We start from the raw sequence: 21,850 nt of genomic DNA, 5'->3' as shown, positions 1-21,850 counted from the left end.
AACTATAAAAGAACTATAGGGAAAGTATAGGAGAAGTCTAGGGGAACTATAAGGGAAGTATAACTTATCCCATATGGCAAGAACAGAAGTGCTTCTCAGTGAAAAGGCTAGAAGGAAAAATGCAACACAGACCCCAACAAGAAATACAAAACGTTGAGGATGTTAGTGTATTCAGATGCTGGGAATGAAGGACCTTAGGGAAAGAGGTAACACAAACACCTCTGCATGTACAGTAACGGACTGGAGGAGATGGGGTGTGAGCCCAACTGATGTCAAGGGAAACTGGGTAAGTTGTTTTCAGAAATCATAGTAACAAGACACAAAGAGAGAAGACAGAGAAAGAAAGACAAGAAACCTCAAGATATCTAGAAAACAAAATCAACACAATGTGTATTCCACTACAGTAACGTCTTTCTCCTCTAGCAGACCATAAAGTCAAGGGTCGTATCTTACTCATTCTGTGTACCCAGGTGCACTCAGAAATGTCACTCTCCCTCCATCCGCCCCCAAAGGCCTTCATGTGGTAGGTATCCTGCCCTGTATCTGGAAGGCAGGAATGTCACACAAGCCACAGATAATGTGAACAAACAGGCCTGGTTCAGAGTCTCCCATTTTTTACCATCAGATCCAGCCCTGTTGTCCCCCAGTCACACTTCTGTATGACTGTCCACAAAAACACAATTTTCTCTGAGTCTTCGAGTCTTCATTTTCTGAAGGCACCTGTGTCATATAATACTTGTATTAAAGAATTTTTTATGTGTTTATCTTGTTAATCTGTCTTTTGTTACAGAGATTTCAGCCCTAGACCTTGTAATGGGTGAGGAAAAGGTGTCCCTTTGCTGCAGGACAGGTAGAGAAAGGTATGAGAGTCTTTGCCTCCACTGTCCTTTCCCCATGACAGTGACGCCTGGAGAGGCCAATGTCTTTAGAACCTTGGGTACCACTAAACATCTAGGAACTCACAGGGAACTTTTTGTTATTCTAGCACAACAAAATAATGAAAATATACATCAGGTAGAGATAGCAAAATTGTCAGCCAGATTTTGCCCAATTTTCAGAATAAGAATGGCAGCCCCACCAAGCATTGGCACTCTACATTCTTAATAGCATGACGGAAGGACCATAAAAAATGATGAGGGGTGGGCATCTGGACTGTTCTTTACCACATGAGAGTTCACTAGGAGAGAGAGACAGCCTAGAACACAATTGTTGGGAGCAAAAACCTCAGACTCCATGCAAAGCACAGTGACTGAACGTCCTGGGTTGTTAAGGAAATCACTGACCCATCTTTTGTCAACTTAGTGAAACAACCATAATGATCATGCCTGAGAGGAGATGATCTGACTGGGTTAAATACACCTCTTTATATAAAGTAAGAGTGTCTTCAAATGTGCACGTATTTCAATTTGAGTCAGCTAGAAAAAAGTACTGATAGTTATTTAAATTAGACTTACAACCTTCTTTATGAAATGGACTAACTCTAGGACTTCTAAATGAGCAGTAATTTACCAGTAAAAAGATATGTATTAAGTCTTTCAGAAATAGTTTTGCAATAATCAGAGCAATGATTGAAAGAAATTGAGGTCTGGGAAGTTAACAGCACTTGCAGCAAATTAATCAATCTCAGGTGTTTTGGAGCTGCTCTGAGTGCACAGGCATCGAAGAGCTCTGAGCCAGTCCCCCTTCCTCAGACATACAGGTGGGAATTAAATGGCACTTTTATTTCTTCAATAGCGAAAATAGTCTGTATTATCCCACTTTCAAGTACTGTATGTCCATTTGTAAGATACTGTTTGAAATTCTTACCACTGACATCACTAATAACAGCAGGATCTGGAAAAATTTTTTTAAATATCTTATGTAAGCTAAATCCAATATTAATTGAACATCTCAAATAATCTAGCCTTTATGCAGCCCACATTTTTTTATTTTAATAATTAACATAGTGTTGACCTTTGATTTCTAGACCACAACCAACTTAATCAAAATATTTATCAATTTGGAGTACTGTTCTAGAATAAGTATACTTTAATTGGCTAATGAATATACAGATAGCCAAAATAATATACAGACACCCAAAGTTGTATCATATTATTATAGGTATATTCAAGAAGAATTTGATTATGGAAGTTTAGAGCTTCATTCTGTTATCAAGACATAGCTCATTTCATGATATATTTGTAATAGCTGAATAACATTATTTAATAAACCTGTGTTTAAATTTTATCTAGAGGTTCATCCAAATAATATAGGATATAGATAATAAGTGCAGTAAGTAGAAATACTAGCAAAATTAGAAATTCTTTAGTCTTAAAACCAAATATCCAACTGTTAACTAGGCTAACTAGGCCAAATCAAACTAAGAAGCCCAACACTGATGAACATTTTCTTACATATTTAAAGGTTCAAACCTTTTCAAAGCTAGGTCTCAAGCCAGTTCACTTTTAAACTGTAATTACAGTACTCTACTATGCAGAGGGTGCCAGTGCCTGTGCTACCTAACAAACGTGACCTAAAAGACCAGGCTAGTCATTAACACTGCTGGTTAAGAACATCACTCTTAATCAGTCTATATGCCTTAAAATACACAACTCTGCTGAAAACATAGTCAAAAGAAGATAAAGATGTAAGAGAAAGGAGGTTAAAATCCCTACCGTTTTGAATTTGCATAGGAATTGTCAGCATGCACTCAGGGCACAGTTTGTCTTTAAATGTGTGTATGTGTGCATACCTAGATATCCTAGCTCTCTCCAATGAGAAGATACCCAAAATAAAAATAAACAATAAAGTAGTAATGAGCACCTCTATGCTCAGATTGTAATTTCTAATAGCCATTTCCCTTGGGGAAAGAACCAGAATTTCCTGGGAAAATGGTCAATTCTAAGTCTGAAGTAGCAAATGGAAAATATAAACCTAGAACATGTCACAACAGAAAGCAAGTAAGTTCCCTGAGATGGGCCAGGACAGGAGTCACCCATGCTGAGTAAGCCCCACTAGAGGGCTGGGGAAGATGTGAGCAGCAATGAAGACATTAAGTGCAATGGACTCAACCACACAAGTTGATGATGATGATGCTGATGATGACAACAATAATAATTATAAATGCCTTGGTCATTTTTAGGTGATGACAGCAAGTGACTGATAGAACTAGACCATTCTGCAACTCCTAAAGAATGAACCAAGGCAATAATCATCAATGACCGATCATGTTACAGGATCCTTGGGGTGTCACTTCACCACCTAGTAACAGCTGTGGCCAATGGCACATTTGCTTGAGTTTTGCTTAGGCCCACAGGCCTACTTGGCCAGGCAGGCTGCACTCAGCTGGCACTATTGGCCCGGATCCCATGTCTGCCAAGGGCAAGTGGAGAGGCACACTGGCTGTTGTGGGATGGGTAGCTCCAGGTGCTGGCCTGGGCACCAGCTCCCTGCAAGCAACTTCCATGGCTAACACTGGGGAATGTGGTGGCAATCAGTAGCTTGAGACACCAAGAACTGCAGAGCCACAAAGAGGGTGTCACACCCCTGGCTCAGGGAGCTCCCAGATCTGGGATCATTGAAAGGCTGCAGGTCTTCTCTTCTTCTCTCTTTCTTGTCATCCAAAACGTGGTAAGCAAGGAGCATGTTTCAGCTCTGCTTGTGTTATAGCTCATTCAGTCCCACCATTTGGCGTGTCCCAAATTCTTGTCCTGTATCCAGGAAGAATGAGGTACGCAGCAGTGGAGGGTGAGTAAGGCAAACAGGAGCTTTATTGAATGACAGAACAGCTCAGAGGAAACGCACAGTGGTCAGCTCCTCTCCATAGTGAGGGTGTCCGAACAAGTGTTCAACTCTCAGCAGAGAGGAGACCCTTGAGTGGGTAGGTCCTTTATGCAGGCAGGTAATCCCATTGAGTGTTTAGCTCTCGGCAGAGAGGAGACCCAGGAGTGGTCAGCTCCTCTCTGCAGGTAGGTCATCTCCAGTTGACGGCTCAGCTCTCAGGAGAGAGGAGACCCTGGAGTGGGTAGCTCCTCTCCCCAGGCAGGTTGGCCTGAGTGCTCAAGTCTGGCTGTGTCCAAGGATTTTATGAGCTTCAGAAGGAAGTGAATGCTGACTGGTTCATGGGTAGCCATGGATGTGCACAGAAAAAGCACCATAATTTCCCACTCTCAGACTGCAAGACCGACAGCCTGGCTCCCAGGTTTCAGGCCTTAAAGGTGGGGCTTCATGGGGAACTGCCCCATCTTCCCTGGAGCCTGTCTGCCTCCTGCTGTTCATGGCACCCAGGCTGTTCATGCTGAGGGGCACCTGCAGTCCAGTGCCAAGCTGCCCTCGTGCCCCGTCACCCTTCCTTACATGCACATGAGTGCTTGAAGTCAGGAAGGGGCTGAGGCAGCAGGGGGTTGGCATGTCAACAGTGCCCTGAGTGCACACACACCTGGCTGGGTTGCAGCAGCACCTGGGTTTGGCCTTAACTCTGCTCCAAAATTGGAGCAGGCACTGGGAGAGGGGAGAATCCAGGCAGTGGGAACAGGTACTTCCAAGCCTGCAAGTGCAAGGAGGTCTTCCTGAGCCCCTGAGTGTGCAGACACTCAGGTCCACAGCTGTGGCTGGGTGGCTGCAGCTGTGCCTGGGAGCGTGGGGCTCCTGCCTGATTCCAGCATCCAAGAGCACAGGGATGCTGGGTCTGCAGCCATGGCTGGGCAGCCACAGCTGCGCTCAGGGAGCATGAGGTTCCTGTGCTGCTAACTCAGCAGCAGGTGGGGCTTCCACCTGTTCTCAGTTCCTGCCCACCCCATGGAGCAGGCAGCCCCAACAACAGCCATCTCTGTCTTCCTTTCTCATAAGATAGCCTCAGATACTTGGAAGCAAGATGAGCAAGTGAACCTTCTGCCGAATATGAGAAAAGAAGGAAGGCATTCCCAGAATGTTTGGCTGGTAGGCCCAAAGGAAGCAGACCTTAAGAATAGTGGCTGATGTCTTTCTTTCTCTTCTGCCCTCCAGACTGAAACAAACTGATCCATAGTTTTAAAAGTCCAGTTTCAGACACCAGGGCCTACTTGAGGGTAGAGGGTAGGAGGAGGGTGAGAGTCAAAAAACTACCTATCAGGTAGTATGCTCACCACCTGGGTGATGAAATCATTTGCACACCAAACCCCAGCAACATAAAATCTACCCATGTACCAAACCTGCATATGTACCCTCTGAACCTAAAATAAAAGCTGAAAAGAAAAAAGTAAAAGTAAAAAGTCTGATTTCAAGTGGAGGCCAGGAGACATCAAGGTTTCTATGGAGGAAGAGGCTCTCCGCTGCCCTACCTGTTCCGGCCACATTGTGCTGCTTACATCTTTTTTTGGCTGAGTTAGATAACATCATAAAGGAAAAATTATTAATGAATTTTTTCTAGAGTATCCATAAACATGTTATATTGTTTCATCAATATAAAAGAAATCTTATTTTTAAGTAAAGGTAATCCAAAATGATACTAAGTTAAAACATACAGTATATACCTAAAGGTTTTCAGTAGCTTCAGTCTGAATGTTCAGTATGATGTTATATAAATATAGATATGGATATTTAACTGACTAAAACAATAATGGAAGTGATTTTAACTACTCAAAATTTTCTAGAGCAAATGGTTCCCATAGCAACTAAAGACAGTCGTGCTTTGTGCATCTCTAGTATTTTCTGGGATGCTAAGTGATGTTAAATTTATGCTTTAATATATATGGCATAAAATACCCAAGTTAAGCTTGCAAAGGAAACCATAATTTTCCTTCTTTTCATCTCATTTTGTGGCTTTTATATATAATAACAAAATTGTTCCAAAATACAGTTGGATTTTTGTCCTTATAATCAACAAATGAAATGAAAAGCCACCTAGAAAGGTTGACCACAAACACATATCCATAATACGAAAGCCAAGGCAACATTGCCTACATACAAAAACTATTTTAATTTTAAATTCTGATAAATATTATCATTTAAATTACTACATGATACTTATGAATTCATGATAAACTATCTACATTTTTTGCAGTACCCAAGATGCATTATGGTTAAGATAGAACATAGATAGCCTGGGTTCAAATCCAAGCTCTTGCGACTAGCAATGCACCATTGGAAAAGTCACTTTCTGAGCCTCAGTGTCTTCTTCTATAAATGGACACATAATAAAATTCCTGTAGGGATCAATTAAAAAAAATGCCTCAACATTACCTACCAGAGTACCTAGCACACAGCAGTGCTTAGTCAATGTAGTTGCAATTATTTTATTTCAAACACACCTGCTGAAGTCAGTAATATAAATACTATTCATACAATTTTTAATTTATTCATTCAGCAGTCAAATTCTATGGTATATCAGAGAAAATGTTCCCATGAAAATCATTTTAGGTTATAAAAACATCAAGGTTCCCCTCTTTTCTCTTAGAAAAGGGTCTAAAATTATCTGAGCTCAAAAACGAAATGTGAAAAATTTATTAGACTAGAGAAACACACTTTTTTCATGATTACATAGCTCATACACTGCTCGGTGGAATTCTATGTCAAATTCTCTAAAAATATATATCTATCTCTAGGCCAACAGCTAAAAAATTGTTAACTCTAAGTGAGTTTTAAAAAAAATTAAACTCCTCAAATTAAGAACGCAAATGGAATTACATTCTTTACAAAAGGCAGATGGGGTAGTTTTAATTCATCTACTACTATGACACAGGTGTTGCCATTGTGCAAACTCAAATGGAATATTCCTTATTAAAGGTATATTTCTTATATTCATGGAGCTCATGGAGAAAAATAAAGGCATATGTCTATAACTTTTAATAGAGACGCTACGGCAAGAAAGTTTTTAAAAGAAGAATTAGAAGTTTTATGACAGAAGAAAACCTAGGGAAAAAGTACAAGAAATGAAGGTTCAGGAAAGATGATATATTGACCATATTTGCTCCTAAAATTACTCTAATATATGTCTGTTTTTATTAATCAGTTTTTGCAACTCTGCATGATATTTGCTATCTGTCCTGAAGCAACAGAGACATGACTACATTCTATATATTGCTCCTCTCATCAAAGACCATCCTCTGAACAGGAGCTGTAGGCCTAAAGCAAGCATCCCAGAGAGAAATGGTTTCCTCTGTCTTGTTCTCCCGCTGTAACTACAAACTTGCTCTAAGTACAAACCTGCTTTTGATGCTCATCTGAAGGAGCTACATGATTTGTTTGGGTAGTCGGTAAGCCCCTGCATTAGTAGGTATTCATTGAGGATTTTGTTATGTGACAAGTACTAGTCTAGATGCTGGGTTGTACCAGTGTTTTTAACAGAGGATAGCAGTCCCCCCTGTTCCAGGTGAGATACATTTCAAGACCCCTAGTGGATGCCTGAAACCATGGATAGCTTCCGTCATGTCTTCCATGCACAAACGTAATGTCGTGTACATATTAACTAAGCACTTACCATGCACTGTGGCTGTAACTTCTACAGTATGAGGTACTACAGCAAAAGTAAAACAATTTTCTTTTTCCTTCTTCACAGTTTCACATACAGAAGATTCTTTCTTACTGTAGATTTTAGCAAGGAGTGCAAACAACTTTTTTCTTTCCTTATTGAGAACTTTTACCTTTCACTTAAAGGAAGCACTTTGTGCCTTCTCTTTGGCATATCCAAATTGGCATCATCACTACTCCTGTGCGTTGGGCCAGTAGGTAAGTAAAGTAAGGGTGACTTGAACATAAGCACTGTGATCCTGAGACAGCCTATCTGTCTCCTTAGTAACTACTGTGTGGGTAGTGAGATTAGATATCTGAGTAACTAACGGGTGGGTAGTGGGATTTGCTGGAAAAAGGGATGATTCATGTCCTCAATGGGACAGGATGGGACAGAGTAAGTTTTCATCGTGCTACTCAGAATCGTGTACAATCTAAAGCTTATTGATTGTTTATTTCTGGAATTTTCCATTTGACATTTTCGGACCACATTTTCATTGAACATAGGTAACAGAAACTGTGGAAGATGAAAATCTCAGATAACAGAGGACTACTTTACAGTAACATCATCTGATTTCCTTTTCTATTTGTATGAACTAATACTTATTATGGGATCATTTTAAAAGGCTATTCTGGTGCATTACTTATAATATATGCCAAGCTCTGCTTGCAAAATGGTAAAACTCTCAATTACATTATGCTATAATGGATTTTAAAGTTCTAAATTTAACACAGATAAATCACAGTAAATCTGAGACTATCAGGTTAAGAGGCTAATATTATTTGAGATGCAAGATCATTTAGTGAAGACAAATGTCCAAGAGTAAAACTTCACTCATATGTAAATAAATAGCAATATTTATACATAAATATAAAACTGTACATATATATACAGACATAAACATATTAGATACATAATACTGACATTCACTAATAAAATGGAGTTACCTATAATAAACATGAAAAACTGGATATACAACTGCACTAAAGTTTCCTACATATTCTGGGCTTCTGTTTTCTCATCGATACAAATAGAAATTTAATTTGAAGATGGCTCCAAATTCAGAAGTTACATAATTGTGTAATTAGAAAAAGTAAGATATTTTAAAATGTAGAAACCTCTAATATCTGCGAAGAGAAAGTGGTTATTTTCCAGGATTCCACTGCCCACTGCTATTCACTCAGTATGCACACATCAACCCCTGGCTTGATCAAAGATCCTGTTCATCTATTGTCGAAAAGACATCTCTCCTCCCTCTCTGACTTCTGCTCTCTGTCCTGGAGGCAGAACCTTTGTATTTCCCACCCACGCTGAATGTGATATGCTTGCTAAGTAAGAGTAAGGAATGCAGAAACCTCTACAATGATTACAAGAAATTAAAGAGTAGAAGTTACCAAAACACCAAAATGGGACCAGAGGCACGGGAAGAGAAAGGCAGTGGCCCCCATACCACAGGTCTTGTAACTGCACATGCATGAGTCATCTACAGCTTCATAGACATCAACACCAGCTAGCTTTGGTTAACACTTTAATTTACTGAAAAGCTTTATAAATATGAAATCCCGAGAGAAATAAGCAAATGTAGGGAAATAATATTTGGAATACTGAAGAAAGAACAATAAAGGTTTTAATACAAACGTACACGGTTTAAAGGTCACTGACTACATAAAACAGCAAACACAAGTTTCTTTTGTTTTGTTTTGTTTTTAAATAATTTTTTTATTGCATTTTACGTTTTGGGGTACATGTGAAGAACATGCAAGATTGTTGCATAGGTACACACGTGGCAGTGTGATTTACTGCCTTCCTCCCCATCACCTATATCTGGCATTTCTCCCATGCTATCTCTCCCCAACTCCCCACGCCCCACTGTCCCTCCCTTATTTCCCCCCAACAGACCCCAGTGTATAGTGCTCCCCTCCCTGTGTCCATGCGTTCTCATTGTTCAACACCTGCCTATGAGTGATAACATGCGGTGTTTGATTTTCTGCTCTTGTGTCAGTTTGCTGAGAATGATGGTATCCAGGTTCATCCATGTCCCTACATAGGACACGAACTCATCGTTTTTGATGGCTACATAATATTCCATGGTGTATATGTGCCACATTTTCCCTGTCCAGTCTGTCCTCGATGGGGATTTGGGTTGGTTCTAGGTCTTTGCTATTGTAAACAGTGCTGCAATGAACATTCGTGTGCATGTGTCCTTATAGTAGAATGATTTATAATCCTTTGGATATATACCCAGTAATGGGATTGCTGGGTCAAATGGGTCAATTTCTATTTCTAGGTCCTTGAGGAATTGCCACACTGTCTTCCACAATAGTTGAACTAATTTACACTCCCACCAACAGTGTAAAACTGTTCCTATTTCTCCACATCCTCTCCAGCATCTGTTGTCTCCAGATTTTTTAATGATTGCCATTCTAACTGGCGTGAGATGGTATCTCAATGTAGTTTTGATTTGCATTTCTCTAATGACCAGTGATGATGAGCATTTTTTCATATGTTTGTTGGCCTCACATATGTCTTCTTTTGTAAAGTGTCTACTCATATCCTTTGCCCATTTTTGAATGGGCTTGTTTGTTTTTTTGTAAATCTGTTTTAGTTCTTTATAAATTTTGGATCTCAGCCCTTTGTCAGATGGGTAAACTGCAGAAAATTTTTCCCATTCTGTTGGATGCCGATTCACTCTACTAACTGTTTCTTTTGCCGTGCAGAAGCTGTGGAGTTTGATTAGGTCCTATTTGTCTATTTTGGTTTTTGTTGCCAATGCTTTTGGTATTTTGGTCATGAAGTCCTTGCCTATGCCTACGTCCTGAATGGTTTTGCCTAGATTTTCTTCTAGGGTTTTTAGGGTGTTAGGTCTTATGTTTAAGTCTTTAATACACCTGGAGTTAATTTTAGTGTAATTTGTCAGGAAGGGGTCAAGTTTCTGCTTTCTCCACATGGCTAGCCAGTTTTCCCAACGCCATTTATTAAACAGGGAGTCTTTTCCCCAATGCTTGTTTTTGTCAGGCTTGTCAAAGATCAGATGGTTGTAGATATGTTGTGTTGCCTCCGAGGCCTCTGTTGTGTTCCATTGGTCTATAGCTCTGCTTTGGTACCATGCTGTTTTGATTGGTGTAGGCTTGTAGTATAGTTGGAAGTCTGGTAGTGTGATGCCTCCCACTTTGTTCTCTGCTTAGAATTGACTTAGCTACGCAAGCTCTCTTTGGGTTCCATATGAAGTTTAAGGTGTTTTTTTCCAGTTATGTGAAGAAGGTCATTGGTAGCTTGATGCAGATAACGTTGAATCTGTAAATTACTTTGGGCAGTATGGCCATTTTCACGATATTGATTCTTCCTAACCATGAGCATGGAATGTTTCTCCATCTGTTTGTGTCCTCTCTTAATTCGTTGAGCAGTGGTTTGTAGTTCTCCTTGAAGAGGTCCTTTATGTTCTTTGTTAGTTGTATTCCTAGGTATTTTATTCTCTTTGTAGCAATTGTGAATGGCAGTTCATTCTTGATTTGGCTCTCTTTAAGTCTGTTATTGGTGTATAGGAATGCTTGTGATTTTTGCACATTGATTTTGTATCCTGAGACTTTGCTGAAGTTGCTTATCAATTTCAGGAGATTTTGGGCTGAGACAATGGGGTCTTCTAAATATACAATCATGTCATCTTCAAATAGAGACAATTTGACTTCCTCCTTTCCTATTTGAATACCCTTTATTTCTTTTTCTTACCTGACTGCTCTGGCTAGTGCTCCAGTACTATATTGAATAGGAGTGGTGAAAGAGGACATCCTTGTCCAGTGCCAGATTTCAAAGGGAATGCTTCCAGTTTTTGCCCATTCAGTATGATATTGGCTATCGGTTTGTCGTAAATAGCTTTCATTATTTTGAGATACGTTCCCTCAATACCTAGTTTATTGAGGGTTTTTAGCATAAAGTGCTGTTGAATTTTGCCAAAGGCCTTCTCTGCATCAATTGAAATAATCATGTGGTTTTTGTCTTTGGTTCTGTTTATGTGGTGAATTATGTTTATAGCCTTGCGTATGTTGAACCAGCCTTGCATCCCTGGGATGAAGCCTACTTGATCATGGTGGATAAGCTTTGTGATGTGCTGTTGCAATCAGCTTGCGAGTATTTTATTGAAGATTTTTATATCTATGTTCATCATGGATATTGGCCGGAAGCTTTCTTTTTTTGTTGAGTCTCTGCCGGGTTTTGGTATCAGGATGATGTTAGTCTTCGTAAAATGATTTGGGAAGGATTCTTTCTTTTGGGATTATTTGAAATAGTGTCAGAAGGAATGGTACCAGCTCCTCTTTCTATGTCTGGTAGAATTTGGCTGTGAACCCATCTGGACCTGGGCTTTTTTTGTTGCGTGGGCTATTAATTCCTGCCTCAACTTCAGACCTTGTTATTGGTCGATTCAGGGTTTTGACTTCTTCCGGGTTTAGGTTTGGGAGGAGGCAAGTGTCCAGGAATTTATCCATTTCTTCCAGGTTTACTAGTTTAGGTGCATAGGGTTGTCTGTAATAATCTCTGATGATGGTTTGAATTTCTGTGGAATTTGTGGTAATATCCCCTTTATCGTTTTTTATTGCATCAATTTGGTTATTCTCTCTTTACTTTTTTATTAATCTGGCTAGTGGTCTATGTTGTTGATCTTTTCAAAAAACCAGCTCCTGGATTTATTGATTTTTTGAAGGGTTTTTTGTGTCTCTATCTCCTTCAGTTCTGCTCTGCTCTTAGTTATTTCTTGTCTTCTGCTAGGTTTTGAGTTTTTTTTGTTTTTGTTTTTTTGTTTTTTTGTTTTTTTTATCTTACTCCTCTAGCTCTTTCAATTTTGACGATAGTGTGTCAATTTAAGATTTCTCTTGCTTCTCATGTGGGCTCTTATTGCAATATATTTTCCTCTAGAGACTGCTTTAAATGTGTCCCAGAGATTCTGGTAGGTTGTGTCTTCATTCTCATTGGTTTCGAAGAACATCTTTATTTCTGCCTTCATTTCATTGTTTATCCAGTCAACATTCAAGAGCAAGTTGTTCAGTTTCCATGAAGCTATGCAGTTCTGACTTAGTTTTTGAATTCTGAGTCCTAACTTGATTGCACTGTGGTCTGAGAGACTGTTTGTTACGAGTTCTGTTCTTTTGCATTTGCTGAGGAGTGATTTACTTCCAATTACGTGGTAAATTTTAGAGTAGGTGTGACATCATGCTGAGAAGAATGTATATTCTGTGGATTTGGGATGGAGAGTTCTGTAAATGTCTTTTAGATTCGCTTGTTCCAGGTCTGAGTTCAAGTCCTGGATATCCTTGTTAATTTTCTGTCTGGTTGATCTAATATTGACAATGGGGTGTTAAAGTCTCCCACTATTATTGTGTGGGAGTCTAAGTCTCTTTGTAAGTCATTAAGAACTTGCCTTATGTATCTGGGTGCTCCTGTATTGGGTACATATATATTTAGGATCGTTAGCTCTTCTTGTTGATTGATCCTTTTACCATTATGTAATGTGCTTCTTTGTGTCTTTTGATCTTTGTTGCTTTAAAGTCTATTTTGTCAGAGATGAGAATTGCAACTCCTGCTTTTTTTTTTTTTTTTTTTGCTCTCCATTTGCTTGGTAAATCTTCCTCCATCCCTTTATTTTGAGCCTTTGTGTATCCTTGCATGTAAGATGGGTTTCCTGGATACAGCACACAGATGGATTTTGGCTTTTTATCCAATTTGCCAGTCTGTGTCTTTTGATTGGGGCATTTAGTCCATTTACATTTATGGTTAATATTGTTATGTGTGAATTTGATACTGCCATTTTGATGCTAGCTGGCTGTTTTGTCTGTCAGTTGATGCACATTCTTCATCGTGTAGATGTTCTTTACCATTTGGTATGTTTTTTGGAGTAGCTGGTACTGGTTGTTTCTTTATATATGTAGAGCCTCTTTCAGGAGCTCTCGTAAAGCAGGCCTGGTGCTGACAAAATCTGAGAGTACTTGCTTGTTCGCAAAGGATTTTATTTTTCCTTCACTTATGAAGCTTAGTTTGGCTGGATATGAAATTCTGGGTTGAAAGTTCTTTTCTTTAAGGATGTTGAATATTGGCTCTCACTCTTTTCTGGCTTGTAGGGTTTCTGCCGAGAGATCTGCTGTGAGTCTGATGGGCTTCTCTTTGTGGGTAACCCGACCTTTCTCTCTAGCTGCCCTTAGCATTTTCTCCTTGATTTCAACCCTGGTGAATCTGACGATTATGTGCCTTGGCGTTGCTCTTCGTGAGGAATATCTTTGTGGTGTTCTCTGTATTTCCTGGACTTGAATATTGGCCTGCCTTGCTAGGTTGGGGAAGTTTTCCTGGATAATATCCTGAAGAGTATTTTCCAGCTTGGATTCATTCTGTTCGTCACATTCAGGTACACCTATCAAACGTAGATTAGGTCTTTTCACATAGTCCCACATTTCTTGGAGACTTTGTTCATTCCTTTTTACCCTTTTTTCTCTAATCATGCCTTATTGTTATATTTCATTGAGTTGATCTTCAACCTCTGATATCCTTTCTTCTGCTTGGTCAATTCGGCTATTGAAACTTGTGCATGCTTTGCGAAGTTCTCATGTTGTGTTTTTCAGCTCCATCAATTCACTTATATTCCTTTCTAAGTTGTCCATTCTTGTTAGCATTTCATTAAATCTTTTTTCAAGGTTCTTAGTTTCTTTGCATTGGGTTAGAACATGTTCCTTTAGCTCACAGAAGTTTCTTACTACCCACCTTCTGAAGACTGATTCTGTCATTTCATCACACTCATTTTCCATCCAGCCTTGTTCCCTTGCTGGTGAGGAGTTGTGATCCCTTGTAGGAGGAGAGGTGTTCTGGTTTCAGGTGTTTTCATCCTTTTTGCGCTGGTTTCTTCCCATCTTTATGGATTTATCCACCTGTCGTCTTTGTAGTTGCTGACTTTCAGATTGGGTCTCTGAGTGGATGTTCTGTTTTTTAATAATGAAGTTATTTCTGTTTCTTAGTTTTCCTTCTAACAGTCTGGTCCCTCTATTGTAGCACTGCTGAGGTCTACTCCAGTCCCTGCTTGCCTAGGGATCACTTGCAGCAGCTGTAGAACAGCAAGGGATGCTACCAGTTTCTTCTGCTGCTTTGTCCCAGAAGGATACCCGCCAAATGTCAGTCTGATCTCTTCATTTATGAGGTGACTCTTTGAATATACAGGGGTCAGGGAGCTGCTTGAGGAGACAGTCTGTCCTTTATAGGAGCTCAAGTGCTGAGCTGTGAGCTCCATAGTTCATTCAGAGCTGCTGGGCAGGTATATTTAGGTCTGCTGTAGCAGAACTCATAAACTGCTTTTTGTTCCCACGTGCTCTGTCCCAGGGAGTTAGGGCTTTATTTATGAGTTTCCGTTGTGCTGCTGCCTTTTTTTTTTTTTTTTTGGTCAGGGCTGCCCTGCCCAACAAGGAGGCAGCCTAGTCACTGTCTGCCTGCAGAGGCTTTGCTGATCTACTGTGGGCTCTGCCCGGCTGCTGTGTGATCTTCCCTGCAGTCCTGTTTATATGGGTGTAGTTAAAACTGCCTCAACAATGGTGGCCCACCTCTGTATTGGCAGACTGTCTCTGTGGGTTGCCTTGGCAATGGCACGTTGCCTTGGCAACGGTGGGCTGTCCCAGCAATTGTAGACTGCCTCCAAAGTGGCAGAGTGTCTCAGTAAAGGAGGACGCCCCACCCCAACAGAACTAGACCAGCCCGGGTTCAGCTGCCCTTGCTGTGAAACTCTCAGTCCAGAGAGTTTCTGATTGCTGTTCTTTTGTGGGGGTGGGACTAGCCGAGCCTGATCACCTGGCTCTCTGCCTCAGAGCCTTTTTTTTTTTTTTTAGTTGAACAGTTGTCTCTGCCCCAGGCATTCCAGTCACCTGTTAAGAAGGTGCCGGAGTCTGTGTGATTTCCCGTGCGGTGACTCACTGCGCCAGCTTAAACAATGGCACTGAGATTCCCAGTGCCCTTTTTGCCCAGGAATCTCTTTGCCTGGCTCCCTGTTCAGACCCCTTTTTAATCAGATGAATGGGTGACTTCCCAGGGCTCCGATTGCCAGCTAAAAGGGCACCCGGACCAGTGTATTTTGTACGGAGAACCACTGCGCCAGGACACGGGCAAAGCAGCTGCGAGGGGCAAAGCAGCCACCCCGACCAAAACAGCTGTGTGTAGGCCAAAACAGTCGTGCTGGCGACCCATGGGGCACCTCCACCTGGGATTCTCCTGGTCTGTCGGCAGTAAAAATGTGGCGTCCACTCACCCTCTGCACTTTCACTGGGAGCTGCAATCCTGAGCTGTTCCTAAACGGCCATCTTGGTTCTATCTTGTTTTGTTTTTTAATATGAAGTCTCTTTCTGTCATCAATGCTGGGCTGCAGTGGTGCAATCGTGGCTCATTTCAAGCTCTGCCTCCCAGGTTCAAGCAATTCTCATGCCTCAGCCTCCCTAGTAGCTGGGACTGCAGGCATGTGACACAGCACCTACTTAATTTTTGTATTTTTACTAGAGATGGGGTTTCACCATGTTGGCCAGGATGATCTCAATCTCCTGACCTTGTGATCCATCCACCTCGGCCTCCCTAAGTGTTGGGATTACAGGTGTGAGCCACCACACCCAGCCACAAAACACAAAAGTATTTTTTAAAGTATAAAAGTGTACAGAATGTATAAAAAGAAAATCTCATATTCCATTTTCTCTTTTGAGTGATGTATATATGTGTATATATATATACACACACACATACACACAGTATACACATACAGACTTTGAGATGTTTTCAAAATGTGGGCTCAAAATGTGATCAAAAAGTTGATAGCAAAAATTACAGTCATATTTTGGGTGCCTGAATGATTTCCACAAATACATTTAATTTTAGTATCTCACACTGTTGCAGTCCACGTTTATAAGAATAGATTGCCATATCCGATAGCACATACAAGTATCTTCAAGAACTGCATTGAATATTCAATACAAGAAAAAAGTTTACAGATGTTGTCTTTCTATCATCTGGAGAATTTTTAAAAGTATTCTGCAGCTGTAATGATGGATGAGCTCACACACTGGGTCTTATTCTATTGTTCAGTGGTCTAGCAAAACCAATGCCACATTGGCAAACATAACCTGTGTGGTCCACAGATGAGATGAAGAAAATATAAACAGATGGGACACATCTGTTAATCATAAACATTTCTTCATTACTGTCATTGTCAGATTTATTTGTGTTATGTTATTGTGAAAGACTCTGACAGGGATTATATTTGATCTATATTTTAAACGATCAAAACTTTGGCCATTTTTCACAGGTATGGATCAATATGACATATAATACATATAAACTTTATTTTCTGTGGCCAGGATGGCACCTTGGTATTAATGATGTAATATCGTTCACACCCAAATTCTTCTAACAAAGCATATCTGCATAAGGCCTATTCACTTACCTTCCTAATACAAGAAGATGGTAGAGTGTAATTACTTAGAGGTGAAATAAAAGTAAAAAAAACTGAGTTCTATTATTGCTAGCTATGCCATTTTTCTTCGTGACCCAGGACAATCCTATACTTCCAATTCTTCCTCTATAAAACAGATAACCACCATAACATACAACCATGAATCTCTGTGCATAATGCCTATTTTGCACCTCAAAGGACTGCAATACAAGGAGTAAAAGTTATTGTAAATAGGTCAGGCATGGTGGCTCATGCCTCTAATCCCAGCACTTTGGGAGGTCAAGGCAAATGGATCGCTTGAGCCCATGAGTTTGAGACCAGGCTAGGCAACATGGTAAGAAACTGTTTCTACAAATATATATATATATATATATATATATATATATATATATATATAAAATATGTATTTATTATATATTTATATATTATGTAAATATATATTCATTATATATTTATAATATTATATTATATATTAAATACATTATATATTTATATAATATATAATTATAAATATATATATTTAATATACATTTATATATTATATTTATATATATTTATATTATATGTAAATATACATGTAATATATAATATGTAATAATATATAATAATATATCTATGGAAATATATATTATAATTATATATTTATATATTATGTTATAATTATTATATATATTTTTATATATTATATATAATTTATAATTTTTATAAATATAATATATATTATATATAATTATATATAATATATATTATATATAAATATATATAATAATTATAACATATTATATATATGATATAAATATATATTATAATATATGTTTATATATTATAATATATAATAAATGTGTTTATTCCCAGGAGGTGGAGGTGGAAGGATCATCTGAACTCAGGGGATCAAGACTGCAGTGGGCCTAGATCATGCCACTGCACTCCAGCCTGGGTGATGTGGTGAAACCCTGTCTCAAAAAATATTGTTAATGATTACATTCAAAAACACCTATGTACCCTCAAACAAAGATGTAGTATTAATTTCTAAATCTTGACTGACTCTTTAGAGAGGTTTGAATCACAGAAAAACCTCAGAATAATTTTTTTTTCTATTTTCTGCCTAAATCTCAGGATTATTTTGAGGACCCAAATGAATTTACATGCAGACAGGCCTTAGGGTATTACAACTCTAGATTAGAAAGACCTGGTCCCTAACGAAAGATTTACATCTCTCAACAACTTCTAAAGAATGGCCAGAGAAGAATGGTCAAGGGAGGCTGAGGGGTCCTGGGCAAGAGGGAGGAAGGGCTCTGCAAAATCAGCATCTGCTGGAAACCCTCATCACTATCGGAAACTGCTTTAAGCACATACAGACTAATAGAAACTATCCTTGCAGGTGAAGGACATGGGTCTTATTTCATAAGCTATTAATAAAATAAACATTTCCCCATAAAATGCCTACAAACCAGGGAAAATAAATTATTTAACAGTAAAATTATTGTAACATCACAAAGATTTGCTAACCAAATAGTGTCCTGATTCCAGGACAAAGAAAGTTTCAGGGCCGGGCGCGGTGGCTCAAGCCTGTAATCCCAGCACTTTGGGAGGCCGAGGCGGGTGGATCACGAGGTTGAGAGATCGAGACCAACCTGGTCAACATGGTGAAACCCCGTCTCTACTAAAAATACAAAAAATTAGCTGGGCATGGTGGTGTGTGCCTATAATCCCAGCTACTCAGGAGGCTGAGGCAGGAGAATTGCCTGAACCCAGGAGGCGGAGGTTGCGGTGAGCCGAGATCGCGCCATTGCACTCCAGCCTGGGTAACAAGAGCGAAACTCCGTCTCAAAAAAAAAAAAAAAAAAAAAAGAAAGTTTCAGTAAAAAAACTCAAAGTCACAACAGTTCTATCTATCTGTGTCATCTCCTTCTTGACAGTGCAATGTAGAATGCTGCAGGACAATAAACGTTCATCAAAGACAAGGGGGGTCAGAAAAGACTCAGCAAGAGACAGAGACAGGCATTAAGGGATTGATTGTGAAAACAACTACCAACAATATCATTCAAATCTAATGAGAAAAAATTCATAGATGAGTACACGGAAAATTGAACATCAGAGTCAGATTGAGGCAACTGAATACAGGTACCAGTTATATGTTATGCCTGCCTTCTTTCTTTCCTGATTTGGAATGTGTGCTGTGTTCTGCTTCACACTAGTAATTTCCAACCTTGGGTGTACAACAGAATTACTTGGAGAGTCTTTAACAAAGCACTGCATGCTGGGCCCTACCCTAGACCAATTAAATCAGAATCCAGAAACAGGCAAGACATTTGTGAAACAAAACAAAACAAAACAAAACAAAACCCTTCCAAGTGGTTCTCTAGTAGTCAAGGCTGAGAACTTTGCATTTAGACCCTTTTTATTTACCTCAAAATCCTAAACAGCCTTCTCCATACCACATGACAAATTATCTTTAAAACACAGTTCCCAGATGTGTAGGAAGTAGTGAAAGATTCCTAACCCACATAAGTGCTCAAGTTTAAGCAGGAATACACCAAGTCCAGCACATTTGCAAAAATAAAAAGAGCAAATCATGTCCTCCACAAACCCTTAAGACCTTGGGAATATCTAAGATGACTCTGTTGAGGTGAGAGCTTAGACTTAATAGAGTATTTATATTGTATTCTCTCAATAAATAGTATCATAAATACTAGGAGCAAAATATATTTTTCCATGAAAATTAAGATTTCTAGAGTTAAATCAAAGAAACAAATACTTTCAATTTTACGAGGTGTTTAATACTCTGTGGGAAATGTCAACAGAAGATGTTTGTCTCATCATTAATTACCACAGATGGCCAATCTTGATTGTGTTTAATACCAAATAGCCATTATCTGAGAAAACAATTCTGAATTCTAACATCAAGAATTTAAAACAACTGGGAAGTGGATTAAAAAGAGAAAAGAATTTAAATACTGAAAACAGTTTTCACAAGCCACAAAAAGCTCAAGTTAGTAGTTACAAAACTTTTAGAGACAAAGAAGAAAGTAAAGATGAATTTGGAATATACAATATAACCTTCTGCATACACTTCCTGGCCAGCGAAGTCTCTAACACGGATAGTAGGATATGAAAAAAAAGAGTGACACAGGACAGAGGGGTGGGGCATCTTGGCAGAGAAAAGCAACACTTTTTAAGAAGCCTCTCCAGAATGCATTCCCCATCATGAAATACATTGCTGATTAATCTTGGGACAGTACATTCAAATGTCTCCCATTTTCTCCAGAAAGAGAGCAGTAAAAATACTAATGGGCTGGGCACAGTGCCTCACATGTCTAATCTCAGCTTTTTAGGAGGCCAAAGCAGGAGGATCACTTGTGGCTAGCAGTTTGAGACCAGGCTGGACAATAAGGGAGACTCCATCTCTATAAAAATGACAAAATAATTAGTCAAGCATGGTGGCATGTGCCTGTGGTACCAGCTACTTGGGAGGCTGAGGTTAGGAGGATCACTTGATCCCAGGAGGTTGAGTGACCTGTGAAGGTACCACTGTACTGCAGCCTGGGCAAAAGAGAGAGACCCTATCTCTGAGACAAATATAGAACAAAACAAAAGACTACTGATTTACACTGCACCAATTAAAAGGAATAAAGGATGTAAAAATTACAGAGTGTCATGCAAAGTCACCCATCACAATCACGATTACACTGCAAGCCATGACAGGAGGTGGAGAGGTGGCACCTACAGAGACAAGGCTAGCATGCATGATGGAGTGCAAGCCAGTGGGGAGCACAACTGCATACACAGCAGGGTTAAAACCCGAAGGACTGTTCAATTCAGCAGCAAACTAAAAATAAATAGATAATATTTTTATTTCTTTTTTTTTGATTTTTTATTTTATTTTATTGCACTTTAGGTTCTGAGGTACATGTGCAGATCATGCAGGATTGTTGCATAGGTACATATATGGCAATGTGCTTTGCCGCCTCCATCCCCCTGTCACCTATATCTGGCATTTCTCCCCATATTATCCCTCTCCAACCTCCCTACCCCTTGCTGTCCCTCCTCTGTTCCCCCACAACAGACCCCAGCATGTGACGTTTCCCTCCCTGTGTCCATATGTTCTCATTGTTCAACACCTGCCTAACAGTGAGAACATGTGGTGTTTGTTTTTATCTTCTTGTGTCAAGTTTGCTGAGAATTATGGTTTCCATATTCATCCATGTCCCTGCAAAGGACATGAACTCATCTGTTTTTATGGCTGCATAGTCTTCCATGGTGTGTATGTGCCACATATTCCTTGTCCAGTATATCATCAATGGGCATTTGGGTTGGTTCCAGGTCTTTGCTATTGTAAACAGTGCCACAATGAACATACGTGTGCATGTGTCTTTATAATAGAATGATTTATACTCCTTTGTGTATATACCCCGTAACGGGATTGCTGGGTCAAAAGGAATTTCTATTTCTAGTCCTTGGGGAAGTATCACACTGTCTTCCACAATGGCTGAACTAATTTACACTCCCACCAACTATGTAAGAGTGTTCCTATTTCTCCACATCCTCTCCAGCATCTGTTGTCTCCAGATTTTTTAATGATCACCATTCGAACTGGCATGAGGTGATCCCTCAATGTGGTTTTGATTTGCTTTCTCTAATGACCCGTGATGATGAGCAGTTTTTCATGTTTCTTGGCCTCATATATGTCTTTTGTAAAGTGTCTATTCATGTCCTTTGCCCACTTTTGAATGGTTGTTTTTTTCTTATAAATCTGTTTCAGTTCTTTGTAGATTCTGGATATTAGCCCTTCTTCAGATGAGCAGATTGCAAAAATTTTTTCCCATTCTGTTGGTTGCCAGTTCACTCTGATGATTGTTTCTTTTGCTGTACAGAAGCTCTGGAGTTTAAATAGATCCCATTTGTCTACTTTGGCTTTTGTTGCCAATGCT

General features: G+C 39.4%; 1 protein-coding gene across 9 annotated transcripts in view; it reads right to left on the bottom strand.

Moving 5' to 3' along the window:
* PTPRM (protein tyrosine phosphatase receptor type M) overlaps window positions 1-21,850 on the bottom strand; it is an 836,104-nt gene that overhangs the window by 456,890 nt on the left and 357,364 nt on the right. The window lies entirely within an intron of this gene.

Source organism: Saimiri boliviensis, chromosome 13 (assembly GCF_048565385.1).
Source record: "Saimiri boliviensis isolate mSaiBol1 chromosome 13, mSaiBol1.pri, whole genome shotgun sequence".
NCBI lineage: Eukaryota > Metazoa > Chordata > Mammalia > Primates > Cebidae > Saimiri > Saimiri boliviensis.
This window is presented reverse-complemented; position numbering and strand designations above follow the sequence as displayed.